This window comes from Desmodus rotundus, chromosome 9, assembly GCF_022682495.2.
Source record: "Desmodus rotundus isolate HL8 chromosome 9, HLdesRot8A.1, whole genome shotgun sequence".
Lineage (NCBI taxonomy): Eukaryota > Metazoa > Chordata > Mammalia > Chiroptera > Phyllostomidae > Desmodus > Desmodus rotundus.
Genome location: NC_071395.1, coordinates 49274181 through 49293024, shown reverse-complemented (window position 1 = coordinate 49293024; position 18844 = coordinate 49274181). Strand labels below are relative to the sequence as shown.

The window sequence follows — 18844 nt, the reverse complement described above, 5'->3', positions numbered from 1 at the left end:
AAGGCAACCGCTGGGGTGTCGGCTTGTGGGACGCACTGTGACGGCATCACCCCCACCTCTAGCACCTCCAGCTGTGGCTCACACCACCTCAGCGCTCGGGGCCCTGGGGACTGTCCTGGCATCTGGGAGCAGATGGTCCTGCACAGCTTGTGAGCACGATGAATGTGAACACATTCTGTAGAACCTTCCTGAGGAAGGAGCCAGCCCTTCGTGCACCTGCAGTGGGTGAGGAGCCTGTGGCTGGGTTTCCTCCCCCAGCTCCTGCTCCAAGTTCCCCAGGAAGGGAGGTGCTCGTGGGCTCAGACCCAGGGCTGATCCTGGAGCCCACTGGACCTGACGCAGGGCCTGCCCTGGGAACTCAGTGCAGACGGCTCAGCTGGGGCCTCAGTGGGGAGGAAACAGTCAGAAGCAAAGTCTGCACACAAACTGGTGCAGACCTGTAAGAGCACGTCACTGCAGGTGGCAGAGCTTTGAGGTTGGTCACGAGGAAGTTGTCTGCAGGGAGCTGAATGGTGGCTCCCAAGACACATCCACTCATGACCTGAATGTGGTGTTCCATGGAAAAGGGTCTTTGCAGACATAATTACAGTAAGAATCTTGAGATGGGATCATCCTGGATGTAGGGTGGTCCCTAAATTCAAGGACAAGTGATCTGTTAAGAGAGGGAAAAGGAGCCCTGGATTGAGCACTGTCCTATAAACCAAAAGGTCACTGATTCGATTCCCAGTAAGAGCACATGCCTGGGTTGTGGGCCAGGTCCCCATTTGGGAGCTTATGCAGTTTCTGTCACACATTGATGTTTCTTTTCCTCTTTCTCCCTCCATTCCCTTCTCTCTGAAAGTAAGTAAAATCTAAAGCAAAAAGAGAGAGAGAGGGAAAGGAGACATAGAAGGTGAGGCTGGAGTGCAGGCCTCCCCAGCTGCGAAACTCCTGGGGCCTGCAGCAGCCGGAGCTGCGAGGGGACGATACCACACCATTATCCACTACAGCCCCTCCCTCCCCAGGAGCTCTGCAGGGAGTGGCCCACCCAGACTTTAATTTTGAACGTCTGACCTCCAAAACTTAAGCCACACAGTTTTGTGGTGATTTGTTACGGCAGCCCCTGGAAACTAAACCAGGGCCCTTTTTAGGAGAGAACCTGGGGGGTGCCAGGGCCCCCTACACCCACAGAGCAGGCAGTCTCAGCTTGACAGCTACTTCCACCAGGGCCCCTGCGCCACCCCCCACCCCCAGCTCCCCAGGATTGCAGGGTAGAGAGAATGTTCTTGCCCTGGGGGATTGCAGGGATGGAGGGAGGGGGTATCTCAGGGTTTCACCCCTCAGGTCAAATGCTAATTTCTCTAAGAAATAAATAGCTCTTTGCTCTTTCAAATCAGTTAAAAAAACAAAAAAGCCAAGACAAAATAAGGCAAAGAAACAGCCAGGTCACCCGAATGAAACAACTTACAAATATGCCAGGTGCCCACCTGTGCATGTGATGGGAAAGGCAGGTGTCACCCTAGGGAGGGCTGTTCGCATGTGTGGGGCCACAATGCAACATGCGACAAGACGGGGTATGGATGGAGGGAGGCCCAGGGTGGCACCTCTTTGCCTTAGGATGTGTGCTGAGCCCCAACATGTGAGCACAAAGATCTACGGACCAGTAAGGCCACCGCTGGCTGCTGGCCCCAGTGAAGGGGAGGAGGGAGACAGGGAGAACACGTGCCTTGTGTCCCCAGGGGAAACTGCCACCTAGGTTTTTACTGATGGGAGAACCCGCCTGGATCCAGTGGGGTGCTGCCTGGGGGGTGAAGCGCAGAAGCAGACCAAGCGTTTATAGTGTGCTGTCAGTGGCTATGGGGATGTGCTGAACACCGCAGGGGCCGAGGTAGAGGGGACTGGAGTTTTTCCTCAATTACAGTTGACATACAATATTATAGTAGTTTCAGCTGTACAATATTGATAAGACATTCATATAACTGATGAAGTGATCCCCCGATAAGTCTGTGCCCATCTGACACCATACACAGTTGTTACAATGTTATTGACTATAGTCCTATGACGCAGTTTACATCCCTGTGACTTTTTATAAAAGTCACAATTTGTACACGTACTCACCAGTAACAGAGAGAGGACATAACCCAGGTGAGACCACCCCCCCCAGCCATAGCGCCCTCCTGTGGTCAGACCCCCTCCATGCTCCCCATTGGCCTGCCCCTACAAACAGCCACATGATTCTGAATTCACGCACACCGACCCCAGGGAGGACCCCCTCACTGAATTGCACCTCCTACTGCCCTGCACAGCATCCAGGTTCAGGAGAGTCACCAGGTCCCTTTGATGCTGGTGTGGGGACACCATGGCTGGGTCTTCCATGCATGTGCCCAGCACTCCCAGGTTGGGCCCCCACATCTATGCTCAGGACTTGGGCTCCTTTGGCATCGTCAGTTAAATAGTGACCAAGGGCCCACATGGCCCAGGTTGAGGACCGCACAAGTGGGAGGTCTCAGCTGACACAAGCAACCCACGTGCCAGAGCCACCTGCTCCCACCCTGACTTCCTTCAGTCCCTGCAGCACCTGCTGCCCTCCCTCTCTCTGGAACAAAAGGCCAGGGATTTGCACCAAGGGAGGCAACTGGGCAAGGAAGGCTCTTCATGTTCTTTTGTTTCTCTTGTACCTGTTCCTTCTCTTGAGTAATACCAAATTTCTTTCTTTTGAAAAAATGTTTTCATATGTTTATTAGCTGACTAGTTATTTCTCTTAAGAAATCTTTTTAACAATAACCTACACTAAGAAATACACTTTACATCATAACACTCACTCGTATTCACACACGCTCGCGCATGCGTGCCGTAAAGAAAACAATGCTTCAGGAAGGAAAAGATAGCTTTTATTTTTTAAGGTGCCATTCGCTCTCCTCTACTTAATTTCAATAAACCTGATCACAACCAAGTAAATTTACTTCATGAATAATAGGTCTCAACCAGCAAACTCAAACCACTGTGTTACATGCTGTGGTTCAAGAAGTGACCTTCATCTCTTTATTGTTAAAAACAGAGATAATAAGCCCAAAATGGAGTCACCTGTGCTAAGCTCCATGTCACTAAACTGAGACCTAATACCTAACTTAATTACACTTTCAGCCAATCCCAGGAGTGGAATCTCAAACCAGTCAATCCGGAATCACCTGGTCAACAATGGTAAGGTCACCTGCTTGATATACCCCCGCTGTCCCCTAAATGAAGGTGACCTTGCCACAACCTACTCTTTGCTATTAACCTCCTTGTCCCACCCTTTCTGCCTGTAAAATTGTACAGCTTCTCAGAGCTCCCTTCTGTTAGATAGGATGCTGCCTGATTCATGAATCTCCAAATAAAGTCAGTAAGATCTTTAAAACTTAGTTGAATTTTGCTTTTTATATATTACATTATATGTGAATACATGTGTGCACACAAATACACGCCCACGTCTTGGGGGTACTGGGAGGTACCGGGCCCGGGCGCTGCCCTCTTGTGTCTCTCGTCACAGTAGAAAGGCACTCTCTGGGGTCGCAAGCGCCCTGTGGTCTCCAAGGTTGAGGAGTATGAGGGGGAGAAGCAAGTCACAGCCCAGCGCGGGGGGGGGGGGGGGGTAGAGGGGGGGCAGAGGGGGGGCGGCCACTTGCTCAGAGTAACACAGTTTTCCTTGACAAGCACTCGCACGCCTGGCCAGGACTTTTAGGGAGAGGCGGAGCCCAGCTGGTACTCATAGGCATCATCTTGAAGGGGACACAGACCTTTGGTTTTGCTTCAAAACCCACAGTTGGCCTTTCCAAAACAAGTCACTCACAAACTCAGAGAGGTATTCTTAATAAACTAGTATCTGGACGGGGGGAGGTGGAACATTAGATTGGGCCAGTTATAAATGTTTGCTCCTAAAAACAATGTTAACTCATACAACTCAATACTAAAAAAACAAGCAACCTGATTTAAAAATGGGAAAAGGATCTGAATAGACATTTTCCTGAAGACATGCAAATAGCCAACAGTAATGAGAAAGTGCTCACCATCACTAATCATCAGAGAAATGCAAATCAAAACCCGAGTCAATTACACCTCAATTAAAAAAATCAAAACTATAGTGAGGTATCACCTCACACCTGTTAGAACGGCTATTATCAAAGAGACAAGCAGTGCCCTGGCCGGTGGCTCGGCCGGCTGGAGCCTTGTCCCGCGCACCGAAAGGCCGCAGGCAGGTTCTAATCCCTGCTCAGGCACATACCTCGGTTGTGCGCTCAGCCCCCAGTGGGGCCATGTTTGGAGGGCAACCGATCGATGTTCCTCTCTCCCTCTCTCTCAAATCAATAAACAGATCTTCGTGTAAGGATTTGAAAATAAAAGGACAAGAAATAACAAGTGCTGGTGAGGATATGGAGGAGAGGGAACCCGTGTGCACCGTCGGTGGGACTGTAAGCTGGTACGGCCTCTATGGAAAACAGTGTGGAGGCTCCTCAGAAACCTAAAAACAAACTAACACACGGATCCAGCAATTCCACGCCTGGGTATTTACCCGAAGGAAGCAAAACCACTAAGTCAAGAAGGCATCTGCGCCTTCATGTTCACTGCAGCGTTACTCACAGCAGTCAGCACGTGGAAGGGCCCGCATTCCGTGGACAGACGGGTGGATTTTTACATATATGGAACGTTTAGTCATAAAAGAAGGAAATCCTGCCATTCGTGACAACATGGATGAACCTAGGTCAGACAAACACAAACACTGAATGACCTCACCTACATGTGGAATCTAAACAAAACAAACCGAAAACCAAGTTCACAGACACAGAGAACAGAGGGGTGACTGCCAGGGGTGGGTGTCGGGAGTGAAATGGGTCAAAAGGCAGAAACGCTCAGTTAGACACGCGTCCTCCAGGTGCAACGTGCAGCGTGGTGACCACAGTGCTGCCCTGTGGCTCTCTCCCTGCAGAGGAAAATCCGTTTTAAGGTTCAACCACAGCCCTGCCTGGTATGGCTCAGTGGGTTGGAGCACCGTCCCGCACACCAAAATGTTGGGGGTTCAATTCCCAGTCAGGGCGTATGCCTAGGTTGAAGGTTTGATCCCCGGTCGGGGGGTATATAGGAGGTAAACAATCAATGTTTCTCACATAGATTTCTCTCTCTCTCTCCCTCCCTCTCTCTCCCCAACTCCCCTAAAATCAATTAAATATATTTTAAAATTCTTTTTAAAAAGTTCAACTGTACAATCTTCAATTCAGAGTGAAAGCTGAGGAACTTCTGAAGTGAGTCACCTGCATGGGCTTGGGGGGGTTCATGGACATGCAGAACAATGTGGGGGAATTGGATTTATGCGAGGTTTCGGGTGGGGGTTGGGATTATTCCTGAAAAGTACCTTTAGCGCAAGAAAAAAAAAATCTGTAACTATGAGTGGGGATGGCTGTAAACTAGACCTATTGTGATTATTTCTCAATAGACACAAATATAAAATGATTAGGTTGTACACCTAAAACTACTATAATGTTATGTGTCAATTATATCTCAATAAAAAATGCAACCCTGACCCCCACCCTTCAGGTAAGAAAGGCAATATGCCCAGGGACGAAGGCCAGACTGAGCAAGACAGCAGGACCTGACCAGCCACCTCTGTAGCAACCAGCCAGGGAGCTGACCAGAACCCCTGTAGCAATCAGCCTAAAACGGTTGGGACTTCGTCTGGGACTACAGCCTCCCTAATTCTTGCTCCTGCTTTTAACTCAGGGCCAAGCAGAGAACACCAAATATACCACCTAACCAGTCACATAGGCTTTCCCGTGCCAACAGCCTTGGAGGAAAGCCCCCTTCTACAGAAAGCCCCCTCTTCCCTGCCTGCCTTGAGTCTCTGCCAAATGCAGGAGTGGCAGCTGGCCCCCAGCTCTGGCAAGCTCTGAATAGCAGGCTCTGTTCTCAGCTGGGTTGTCTTCCTTTATTTCCACAGGTAACTTATGAACGGGGAAATCCCACAGAGGCACGCTGGGGGCACTGGGAAGGATACAGCATCGCTTCTGTGGGATTCCTGCCAGAAGCACTCAGCCGCACTCTCATCGTGAGGAAACACCAGACCACACTGAGGCTACAAAGGACTGAGACGTCCTCAGCAAACGTGTGAGGGCTGAGGGAAGACTGAGCAACGGTCAGGGGTGAGAGACGAAGTAAGGAGACAGAGGACTGGGTGCGAGTGCGAGCCTGGACCAGAATGGGAGCAGCAGGGCAAAAACTGGGGAAATCCGAGTTGGCTCGGGAGATGAGCCCGAGCGTTGCATCGGGGAGGATTTCCTGGCTCAGAAATTCATGTGTGACACAGATGCTAACACTGGGGGAAGCCAGGTTGAAGGGAATACTGAGACTCTCAGTTACTTTTGTCACTTTTCTGTAAGTCTAAAATATTTTCCAAAAAACCCCGCTGGAAACAGTGCCTTGAGAAATCCAGGAGCTTCTGGGATGTGCCAAAGCATTCAAAGAAACACATTGCAGATGCCTGTGGCTTTTGAGGGGCTGGCCCAGTGACCTGGCTCCTCTCTGTCCTGTCTTTGTGTCTGAGCCAGGGGCTCAGAATTGTGGGCCAGGGAGGGGGCACCAGCAGCCGTGGGAACCCTGTGTGAGGGATTTGAGCTGCGTGGTCTGTGGGGGTGACCAGTGTCTTCCCAACACCCTGACCCTGGTGTCTCCTTGGAGCTGGGTGCTGGGGGGTCGGCAGCCTCAGTGGGGATCTTCCCTCCGCCCCAACGCCCACTGTGCTGCCTGACCCCTGTGCCAGCCCAGCCCTCCAAAGGGCACTCAGGGCCTGGAACCTGGCCAGTGGGCACCGACGGGAACACACTCCTTCGCTCCTGGTACGAAGACCTGACAGCAGGAGTGGTACCACCAGCAGGACCAGGTTGGGAGGCCCATGAGCAGGGGCCGAAGGTCCTAGAACCCTCTTATCCTGACACCAAAGGAGGTGGTCCTGGAAAGGGGGGCCGTAAGGACAGCCTTGGCTCAACACTTAAAGGGCTGTGGAGGGCTGAATAATGGCCCCCAGAGATGTCTATCCTAAAGCCCTGGAACCTGTGAACATGCTACCTTACATGGCAAGGGGACTCTGCAGGCGTGATCAAGTTACGGATCCTGAGATGGGGACTGTCCTGGATTATCAGCACGGCCCTGTGTCACCGCAAGGTCCTCATGAGAGGGAGGCAGGAGGGTCAGAAGCGATGTGATGACTTCAGAGAGCTGGGGAGGTGCTGCGGTGCTGGCTCTGAAGGTGGAGGCGGGGCCCTCGGCCAGAGAGGGGAGGTGCCTCTGGGAGCCAGAGAAGGCTGGGCACAGGCCGCTGCCTGGTCTCTAGGAGAAGTGCGGCCCTGCACACCCATTATGGGCTCTGACCTCAGAACTGAAAGACATAGGTCCGTGTGGCTCTCAACCTCTGCATGTGTGACAGTCCATCACAGCAGTCACAGGACACTGACACAGGATGTTACTGGAAGAGGTGCAGGTTTTCGGAGGTGGGGACCCTGTGGACAGCTTGAGGGAGTCACAGGGAGGCTGATTCCAGGCCAATGTAAGACAACGAGACGCCAGAACACCCAGCACTGCCTGAAGCCCAATCGCTGCCGGGAAGGACAGCCATTCACAGTCCCCGTGCCAGGCCCTGCCAGCCCTGGGGGCGCAGCAGTGAACAGGCACTTGCCTGCCTTCATGAAGCAAGCGAGACAACTCAGGGAGTGGCGCGGCTCTGAAGGCGGCAACAAGGAGGTGGCGGTGTGAAGGGGGCTCAGATTCAAGACTGGGCGGCTGGGCCAGCCTCCCTGAGGGGCAGTGTTGGGGCAGAGGCCCCAATAAACAGGGAGCGGGCAGGGAGTTTGGTAGGTGCTGCGTTCCAGGCAGTGAGACAGGAAGTGCCAAGGCCCTGGGGCTGGGGCTAGCTGATCAGTGAGAGAGGGGGGAAGACAGTCGGGTTGAGGGAGGCAAGGATTACTCTGGGTTGAAGTTGGGGAGAGCGCAGTGAGGCAGGGAGGCCCAGAGGACACCGTGGGGTCACTCAAGTGAGAGGGTGGGGTCTCAAGGAGGGACTCAGGAGCCCACCCAAGCTCTGCTTGAGACCTGGGGTTGGTGGGGCTGTTTTCTGGGAGGGGAAGCACCAATGTGAGGGCTGGAGGCCCCTGTTTGAGGTCCTCACCCTCGACAGCATTCGCATTCATGTCCCTGTAAGGAACAAGTGGCCCTTCCCCACTCTCCCACTCCAAGCTTCCCCAAGGAGAAGAGGCTGTCAGGGTTTCTGGTCCCGCCTGGTCCCACCACACCACCAGGGAGGGTATAACAGCAAATCACACAGAGCACTAAGTTTAGTTAAAAGTACTCTAAAAACCACCTATGTGGTTCTGTCCTGGAGTGGCTTCCCTCACCCACTCACCCCTGCTTCATCACCCCCTGATGGGCCGGTCATAATGGTCATCCCTGTGGTCCCCACAGGTCCAGTGGTACAGGGCCACACCCCGACCTCCCCCATTCACAGGTCAAGGAAGTGTCTCCTTGCGCCATTGCGGAGGCAGAGTCACAGGCTCAAAGCTGGCTCTGCCCTTCACCAGGTAAGTGCCCTTCATCTGCTCCTGGCTGGCACCATCTGGAGCCAAACACAGGGCCACGTTCTCTAGACTCATCCTGCCAAGGTCTGCCTGAACCTGCCCAGAGAACCCGGAGTCCTCCTCACACACGGGGAATGCAGATGGGGCGGCCACGTGCAAACCAGCCTGCAGGCTCCTCAGCTAGTGAAGTATGGGGTCACCACATGACCCAGCAATTCTGCCCCTGGGCACATGGAAAAATTGAAGACAGGTCTTCTGCCAAATCCCTGTACCCAAGGTTCACAGCAGCACTAGTGCCAAAAGGTGGAAAGAGCCCAAATGTCCATCAATGGATAAACACACAAACAAAATGTGGTCCACCCACACAGTGGAATATTATTCAGCAATAATAAAGCATGAAGCACTAATCAGGCTGCAATGGAGATGAACCTCGAAAATATCACACCGAGTGCAAGAAGCCAGACACAAAAGACGGTGTGCCAAATGAGCCCATCTAGGTGAGATCCACACACAGCAACACAATGTGGTCGGGCCGCACAGTGGAATGTTACTCAGCCTTAAAGAGGAGTGAAGCACTGACACAGGCTACTACCTGGATGAACCCAGACAATAGAAGCGTGGGCGCACGAGGCTAGGGAAGAGGGATGGCGAGTTTGCGTTTAAGGGGAACAGGGTTTCAATTTGGAAGATGAAAAGTCTTGGAGCTGGACGGTGGTGGTGGTTGTACAACAGTGCGAATGCACTAATGCCACTGAACTGTGCACTTTAAAAAGGTTAAGACGGCCCTGACAAGTGTGGCTCAGTTGGTTGAGAGTCTTCCCCGAAAAGCAAAAGGTCGCCAGTTCTATTCCTGGTCAGTGCACATGTTTGGGTCGCGGGGCCTGGTCCGCAACTGATTGATGTTTCTCTCCCTCTTTCTCCCTCCCTTCTCTCTCTCTAAAAGTAAATATAAAATCTTTTTTTAATCTTTAAAAAAGAAAATGGTTAGGAGTGTACATTTTATATTGTATATATTTTATCACAATTTAAAAAATTCCAACTGTAATTGAATAACAATAAAAAATTAAAATTATAAATGTTTCTCAAATGCAAAAAAAAAAAAATTCAAGCACAGACAAAATCATTAGCGGCGATAAAGATCAGAACAGGGTTGCCCTTGCAGGGTATGACAGGGCAGGGCACGGAGGAGCCAATTGCACGCTTGAAACGCTCTGTACCTGGGTCTGGTTATACGTGTGAACACACGTGTAACAATTCCTTGAGTTATACACTCAGGAGTTATTCAGATTACTGTAAGTTCTATCACAAATAAAGAGATTTTTAAACAGTAAAACAAACAAGCAAACAAGCAAAACACCAGACCTGCCCAGCCCCTTCTAGGACCACTGAGCACTGCGTTCCTAAACACCAGGGGACTCTAATGGGACCAGAGGAACAGTGTGCCCTCCTGGCTATCCTTTACCTTCCTCTTCACCTGTGGAGAACACCTGCCCATGATTTTGGCAACGACTGAAAGTCTGGAGAGCGTTAAGCTGAAAGGTGGGCCACGTGGGGAGTGGATGTCCAGCCCCCTTCCTGGAGACAGCACCCAGGGCAGCCACCTCCTCTACCCCCTGTCACCTTGGAGAAGGGGACCTTACCCTCCCCAGTAACCTGAGGGACCCTGGCCAGGTCATGATCTCAGACTCCTGGGTTCAAAGCGCAGGATCCAAAGAGGTTTTTGAGGGCGCCCCAGGCCAGAAGGTCCCCTTTCCCCGGGGAGGGGAAGTGGGTTGGCCTGAGGGCAGTGACTCGGAGCCAAGGCCAGGAGTGGGGAGGTAATGTCTGCACACTGGGGATGTCCAGGGACCAAACGTGTGGGAAGAACCTGGACTTTCCCACCCTGGAGCCCACGAAGCCCCCTTTCTGGTTCAGCCAGTTTGGAATGGGTTTCCACTCCCTGCATCTCCCAGTGCCCTGACCTGTATTTCCCTATCGGTCCTCCAGCCCTGGGCTGCATCTCCAACCAGACATAGCATCCTGTGGCTCCAGCGGGCCCGGCCTCAGCACACTCTCCAGAGGCACCTTTAACAAGTACCATGAACTGGGATTCAGGTGTGTCTTCCCCCACAGTGGGGCAAGAACCAGGGCCCAGGTGCGGTGGGGCTGACTCCCTCCGACCCGTGCCTGCCACAGGTGGGTGGCATTTCCAGACCAGCCCTAGCGAATAAATGTTCATCTTTTCACATAGCATTTCTGTTCCGGCAATCTTCTCTCTTGTCAAACAAAAAAACAAAGTGAAGTGGGGCGGAGTAGGTGGTCACTTCAGTGATACAACTGACTGAGCACCGTTGTCTAGAAACTGTGAGCCTGGGGTCACAGGATCTTAGGGAGCCCAGCCTGTGAGACCCACGCTGCAGCCACTCCTTGTGCATGGCTGTCCTAATACACAAACACAAGCAGGTGCACACACAGTCACGCCCAGCACCCTCGGAAGCTTCCTGCCCAGGGCACCGTTCATGCCAGCAGACATGTTTGCACAAACGGGCAATTTCTCGGTCGATGGAGTGTACAAGCAGCCACGGAACAGATAGCATAATGTCTCGGTAAACGGAAACCAATTAACATCCTATCTGGCTGTTGATAAAGGCCTTTCCTTTTTCCACTTAATGAGCATTAACTTCCACCTAAGAGAACCAAAGCATCTTATATAACCACGGCTCCACGTTAGCCCAAACCCAGCCGGCGGCTGTGTGTTCCTCCCTGCTTCGTTCACTTCTGCGTGTGCCTTTCACACCAACTCTGGTAACTACAACCCTGTACTACAGCCTCTACAGGCCAGACACACAGGCATCCACATGCAGAAAGCTCCAGAACATTCTATAGTTAATCATTCTCCTTAGTCCTTGCACACAGTGCTACCACACCTGTTGCCAACTGCACCTGGTGGAGCCACAGACGACTGAGGCCCTCATTGGTACTAAAAGGGTGTACTTGTGTAAGGTCCAAACCCCAAAAGCCTGTGTTCTCGCCACGCTGAGCCTGGCCTGGCACTCACACCTGCTTAATTATTTGCTGGATGAGTGAATCAATTCCCTGGACATGCGGAGTTCTGCTCTGGCTGCATTCCCTTCATGCCTGGCAAACCCCTCCGAATCCTTCAAAGCCCGTCCTAAATGTCCTAGCCTCCCCTCCCCAAGTTAGCTGTCCTGTCTTTCACTGAACACTCCATGGTTCTCTGTTTGCTCCCCCTGCTAAGCTGAGGGTTCCTAGGCAGGCCAGGGCCTGGGTCATGCTCAGTGTTCACGCCACTGCAAGGAGGCAGGTGCTTTTGCTCCTGCCTCCACAGTCTCTGCCTCATCCCCCAAGTGATAGCACGTACAGGCTTCTTGCCATGCCATGCTGGTGTCCTGAGGGTTCAGCATGTGTCTTTGGACTAAATCTCCCCCAGACCTCAGTTTCCTCATCTGTCACTCTCTTCCCTGCCTGGTGCTGCTCAGGTGGGTCACAGGTATTGGTTAAGTATTGTTTGGCCTAACAAGGAGTCAGACAGGGCTGGGAGCGAGCCTGTCTACCACCACCGACCTCCCAGCTCCCACAATTCAGCCGGCAACCCTCCTTGCCAGGGCCTCTGAAATGCCTGAGCACCGACTTCTGGAATCCAGCCTCCCCACACTGTTGAATAAACTTGGATAGCAGTACCCCACTGCCCATCAAATGGTGGTCATTCAGGAAGTGTCTGCCCCCAACCAAGCTCCCTGCCACACCATCCTCACTGCCCAGCACAGCAGTGGTACAATCTCTGACTGACAATCAGGGCTGGCCATCATTTGGCTCTGGCCAATGTGCTCCAGGAAAAGGGACCATGAGAAGCCCCCAAACCTGCCCATTCTTCAAGGCCTGGCTCTTAGGCAATCCCTCGCCAGATCAATGATAGACCAGCCACAGGCTGAAGCCTGACCAGCAGTGGGTAACATTTCCCTACAGTGCTATAAGCCAAGAGTGCCACCCTGTCCCCTCCCCTCTTAAGGCCACAGGAATCTCTGCCAACATGTAATAATTCAGAGCTAGAGGAATATGTGAGACTCTCTGCCAACAACAGGGCAGAGAATCTCACATATTCCTCTAGCTCTGAATTATTCCGCCAGGTGTCTTCAGGAGCGCCTATCCCAGAATCTCTGGGGACACTTGTGCAGGACTCCTAAGCCCTCACCCCAAACTTCAGTCAGAGCCACTAGACTGAGGCTCAGGAATCAGCCCTTTAGACAGGATGAGGAGGAGACACGCTGCACTGACAAATACCGGGGACCTCGTCAGTCTTGGGTCAACATGGCTGTAATTGAAATGTACACAATCACTTTTCCAATTCATCCCACGGCAAAGGCATGGGGCCTGGAGAGGAAGCAACAGCTCTGACATCTGCTGGACACATTTCATCACAGAAGCCTGGAAACCCTTCTTAAGGCCTGTATCCAGCTCAGGTCTCCATCTCACAGCCGGAAAGGCCACCAGAGGCTCTGAGCCCAGACCTGATGACCATACCAGCCCACAGCGGCCTTGGCGTGAGCCCTCTCTTCCGCTGGCCTTCCCAGAGTCTCTCACCAGCGCTACAGGTCAGGTCCCTCAGGACCCTCTCAGCTTTCTCTTGGGTCTCACATGTCCAGGCTCTCTCGTTCCCTCTGCTCACAATGCTCTGCCATTGAGCAAACTCCTTAATGGCTTCAGATCTTGGGGAACATTCCCAGACCCCTGAATTAGCGATCAGGACCAATCAATTACAGTTGGAAGGGCCTCATCCGCATACCCTTCCCTTCTCAGCGTCTGTATTTCTGCCTCTTCTGCACCTGTCCCCAGGTCTGGCAGCCGAATGCTGTATTTAGATTGTAGAATGAGGCTTTGAGTTTGTTCCACGCCTGCAGGCCCTACTGACGGCGGCATTCCAGCATGGCTCACAAATATCTGTGTCTAACAGCCACTGAAAGCACGGTGCTACAGCTACTTGTTTGGATTCAGACCGACCTACATTCGTCTGGGCTCCCCGATGTTTTCCTGGTGTGTCTTTGGGCAAAGGCCCCCTTGAGCCTTGGTCTCTTTTCTGTAGAACTGGGAGAACCTAGGACCAAGCTCTCAGCCCAGTAAGCACTTGCCAAGGGGTAGCAAGGAGCAAAACTGACACATACACATCCACTTGTCTGAGTCCTTACTAGCTCAGAGCAGATGTCTCCACCCAAGGAAAGGGAGGCAGGGGATAAAGGGAGCCCACAGGGCTGTCCACGGGGGCCTCTGGAGGGGCTGGAAGACGGCCTCTGGAGGGGCTGGGAGGCAGACTCTTGTGCTGGCCTCGTCTTGCCAGAAACAGCGGAGGCAGCTGGACAAGCACCTCTTCAAATAAAGTCCTGATGGGAATTCTGGCTTCACAATTGTAGGGTTAAATTGTAGGGAACTTTGGATCCTCCAAAGTTCCTATCCACACAGAACTTCAGAAGGTGACCTTATTTGGAAATAAGGTCTTTGCAGATGTAATTAGTTAAGGATATTGAGAAGAGATCCTCCTGGACTTAGGGTGGGCCCTAAATCCAATGACCCGGTATCCTGAGTAGAATACACAAACACGTGGGGAAGAGGGCCCGTGGAGACGAGGCAGAGAGCAAGGCAATGGGGCTGCAAGCCAAAAGACCCAAGGGTTGCCAGCAGCCATCACGAGCCAGGACGGATTCTCCCTCAGGACCGTTGGTAGGACCAACCCTACTGTCCCAGTCTGTTCAGGCTGAGGTAACAAAATAGCACAGATGCAGGGGCTTATAGACGACAGAAATGTGTTTCTCATAGTTCTGGAGACTAGAAGTCCAAGGTCAAGGCTCTGATAGTCAGTGCCTGTCTTCTCACCAGGTCCTCACATGATGGGAGGGTCTAGGGAGCTCTCTGGGGTTTCTCTCACATGGGCACTAATCCCATTCAGGAGAGCTCCACCCTCATGACCTATTCACCTCCCACAGGTCCCACCTCCTGATACCAGTGTATTGAGGATTAGGTTTCAACAGATAAATGTTAAGGGTGGGACACCCTTAGGGTAGAATGTTCTAAGGGTAGAACATTCAGTCTACCGCACCTACCAACACCTTGATTTTGGCCTTAAGTCCTCCACAACTATGACAGAATTTCTGTTGTTTTAAGCCACCTAGTTTGCTGTAATTTGTTACAGCTGCCCCAGGAAGCTAACATGGCAGGAGTCTGAGACCAAACCTTCCAGTGCCGGCCCATCTCGTGGCTAGCGGCCTGGCCTTGAGGTCACTGCTCTCCTTCTGGACCGCAAGGGCACTCTGCTGGCAGAGCTTCGGTGGAAAACCTGGCTTCTGGTGAACTCTGTTGAGACCCTGGAATCCTAGCGCTCAGCTGCAGCAAAAGGTACTCAGTGAAGAAAACAAATGTTGACAAGCACATTTTAAAAATAGCACAGTGATCGGGAGGGGCTGTGAGAAGGGGAAGGTCGCTCTAATTCTTGAGCAGAGTGTGAGTTTCATTATTCCTTCTACTTTGTTCTTTTCAAGTGCACACTATATACTTTTTGCTAAGCAGTAATAAAACCCAAACAAGCCAACAGCTCTGAGCACCGCAGCATTCCTTTAATGTCTAACAGCCAAAATAGAAAAGAACGAAAAAATGGGATGGCATGTAGGAAAAGGCCTGGCCTCAGTCTGATGACACCCTCTACCTGGCGCCAATAACAGGAAATCGCCAACAACTGAATCTTGAGCCAGCTTCCCAAATTTAACATCTGACTTCTCTCATTCTCATCTGATGCCCTCATTCTTTTGCTGGATCCAATTGGAAAAAATATTTAGCAGTAGCTAAATAGTTCTTCTAGCCAATAGTTCTTGTCAAGGTGCCTTGTGCCAACACCTCAGGACGTGCCCCACCAAGCCCAAGATTTCCTTCAGAGCTTTGCAGAGGAGGAACTCAGAATAGTTCCTGGATTAAACCTTAATCTAATTTTGGAAGAGAAACAGAAATCTAACATTTAATTACCATCACATGGGCCAGAATCCCTAAGAGATGGACCGGAAGCAGGGAAGCCATTCAAAAGGATCTCTGGGGCTGTTTTTTACCTATCAGACTGGAGAGACCAGAATACTTGATTTAAAAAATTATCCTGGCTGTTGGAGGAGGAAACGGGCATTCCAACTTCACAGCTGAGAGATAGTTGACCGCCGAACCTCTTTGGAGGAACATTCATCTTTTTAATGGACACATCCTTTGGCCTGGCCACTCCTAGGAAGTTGCTGCCTTGGATGTAAGCTCCATGAAGTCAGGGGGGTTTCAAAGTGCCTGCACCACACAAGCTCACTACATATTCACTCATGCATGAGTCTATCTGTTCAGTGCAGCTGAGTTTGTAAAAGAAAGTATGAGTGACAACTTACTTTAGTAAGAAGCTGCATATAAATCAACATATATGTTTGATAAAATCTGATGCAAATTTGCCAGTGGTTTAAAACGGGCAGGGGATACACCTCCTTACCCCACCCAGGCACAGGCCATCTCTAGAAGGAAACAGAAGAAATTAACCATGGTGCCTCTGAAGGGGGATGGGAAGAAGGTACAGGAACACCTACCTATTTTACTATATGCCTTTACAACTGTCTTTTTGGTTTTTTTCCATGTACATAAATTACCTTGTCAGTATATATACAAGTTTATATATTTGCATGTGTATATATAAAATATATGCATGTACATATATACATATATACAAAATGGGTATATGGTATATGGATATATAAATGTGTGTTTATATATATATATATATATATATATATGTATAATATCTACAGATATGCATACACACACACACACATTTTTTAAAAGATTCCTTTTGAATCCAGACAGAAAACTCCAATGGCTTCAGTTTCCATAGAAGAAGCTGAAAGTGACATGACCTCCACCCTCCGGCACATTCCAGCCTCATTTTCACAGGCAGAGATGGGGGTTGGTAGTGGGGTGGGGTGGTCTTGTAAGAGGCGCTACGCAATGGGTCCAACCTGAGGCCTGCAGACCATGTGCAGCCCAAGATGGCTATGAATGTGGCCCAACACAAAATCATAAATTTACTTAAAACCTTTTTTTTGCTCATCAGTGTTTATTTAATGTGGGGCCCGACACAACTCTTCTTCCAGTGTGGTCCAGAGACACCAAAAGTTTGAACACCCCTGCCAGGAAAGGGCACGTTATTGCTTTTTTTTTTTAAAAGATTGCATGTATTTATTTTTAAAGAGAGGAAAAGGGAGGGAGAAAGAGAGGGAGGGAAACATCACTTGGTTGCCTCTCACATGCTCCCAACTGGGGCCTGTCCCACAACCCAGCCATGTGCCCTGACTGGGAATCGAACAGGCAACCTTTTGGTTTAGAGGCTGGCACTCAAGCCACTGAGCCACACCAGATGGGACACACTATGCTTTTTAACAGAGCCACTGGTCTCCTTCTGTGCTGCACACTTGCAAATCATACTCCCAAGATTGAAAAGTTTCAGAAAAAGTATCCCCAACACCACACCAGGCTCCAGTTTTGCAGTTTAGCTCTAAGTGTTTTTGTTACACTAACTCCCTCACTCTGAGAGTGTTTCCTTACTCTGGATTCATTAACTTCAAGGGTCCAAGGACCTCCCATGGGTCAGCAAAGAGACTCAGTCTGCAAGAGTGGGGACCAGAGGCCCTGCAACTATGTTCTAAATGACTCTGCTAGGGGCAGCACTCCAGGAGTTGAAGTCCTGATCTCCCAGCATCCCCACCCCCACCCCAGGGTTCAGAGACTGGTGCTCCAGCAGCAACCAGGGGCTGCCCTTCCAGCTCAGTCTTTCCGGACCCAGTCAAAGTCTTGATGCCTGAAGAACAGCTGCAAGGAGGGTGGGGGATCCCCTCCCCTGCCAAACTTTCAGAGATAAATACAACAGATGGGCAAAAATGGGGGTGGTCCACAGAGAGGGATAAGTAATGCTTATGTAGGGGTGAGCTCTGTCTCCGCAATTCAAGTCACTTTACGTTTGTTAAATTTAAATTAAAATGGAGATAATTCTGGTTTTGTCTGGGATGGGATTATTCTAAGCCCAGAAATCACTTTATAGACTATTGTAAATGAAAAGATAACATTTGGGTGGGCTTTTTTGGTGGGGGTGTTGTGCAGTGATCCTGAGATAGTGAGGTTTGGAATGTTGGAGGGCCTTGGGGGCTGTTGAGGATTAAGAGGGGCATAAGCACAGGGGCATGCAGAAGTACCAGCACACGCACTGAGGGAGGTATGTGAGCGACTGGAGTGTTGCTAGGGCTACAGTGCAGGTGGTGGTAGTGGGAAGTACCCCAGGGCCCTGACCCAAGTTGCTGAAGGGAAGGGCAGGGAGAGGGGCACAGACCTGGATGTCAGCAAAGTCAGTGAAGGAATACCAACAGGCCCAGATGTGAGTGGAGGGCTGTGAGTTTGGGGTCACAGGCTCAGGTGTTGGTGTGGAAATGCAGGCCCAGTTGGGGAGGTGAGGTGGGGTGAGATGAAGGGAGACAGCTGAGAGTGTGGGGTATCATCAAGAGGGACAGTCTCAGGCGATGTGGGGGTGTCCATGAGTAGGGGCACGGCGTCAAGTGTGTGAGGGGGACCATAAGTGGGGACACAGACTGTTGCGTGTAGCGGCGCAGATCCAACTGTGCAGGGCGTCTAAGAACGTGGCCCTAGGGTATGTCAGAGAGGCGGACAGTCTCAGGTGTGTGTCAAGGAGAAAGGACGAGGTGTCAGGTGCGCGTGGGCTGACAGTGAGGGGTTCAGATCCGGCTATGGGGGCCCCCAAGGGACACCAGACGCGGAGTGTGAGGGTCGGGATGGGGGGGGAGCTTTGTCCTATCCCTGCCCCCGCGACGCTGCTGTCACATCCCACCTCGTCCGCCCCCGCCCCAGGACCCATGACAGGGCCATGCCTCGCCCTGGCTCAGTCGAAAGGGCACTGGCCCCCCAATGCCTGCACCCCCCCCCCCCCCCCCCGCGTCCTCTGCGCTTGCTCACCGGCTGGGACTTGTAGCCGCCACCGCCGCTGCCACCACTGCCGCCACCGCCACCTCCTCCAGCAGCCAGGGCTACGCCTCACGCACCCCCCCTGCGCGCCACGAGGGGTCCATTGCGCCCTCCTATTGGCTGATAGATGACCAATCAGCACTTGAGACAGCAATGATTGGTAAGCATAAAGACGACGGGCAGCCCCTAAAGCCAATCGCTGTGGGGTAGAGGCGGGGCTGTTGGGAGAGATTCTGGGGCCC

General features: G+C 51.6%; 1 protein-coding gene across 1 annotated transcript in view; it reads right to left on the bottom strand.

Moving 5' to 3' along the window:
- The window catches only part of SLC25A42 (solute carrier family 25 member 42), a 30981-nt gene extending 12277 nt beyond the window's left edge, over positions 1 to 18704 (bottom strand). The window contains exon 1 of the mRNA XM_024560770.4: positions 18594 to 18704. The gene's annotated coding sequence lies outside the window, so the exon portion shown is untranslated. The remainder of the gene's footprint in view (positions 1 to 18593) is intronic.
- Positions 18705 to 18844: the final 140 nt, after the last annotated feature.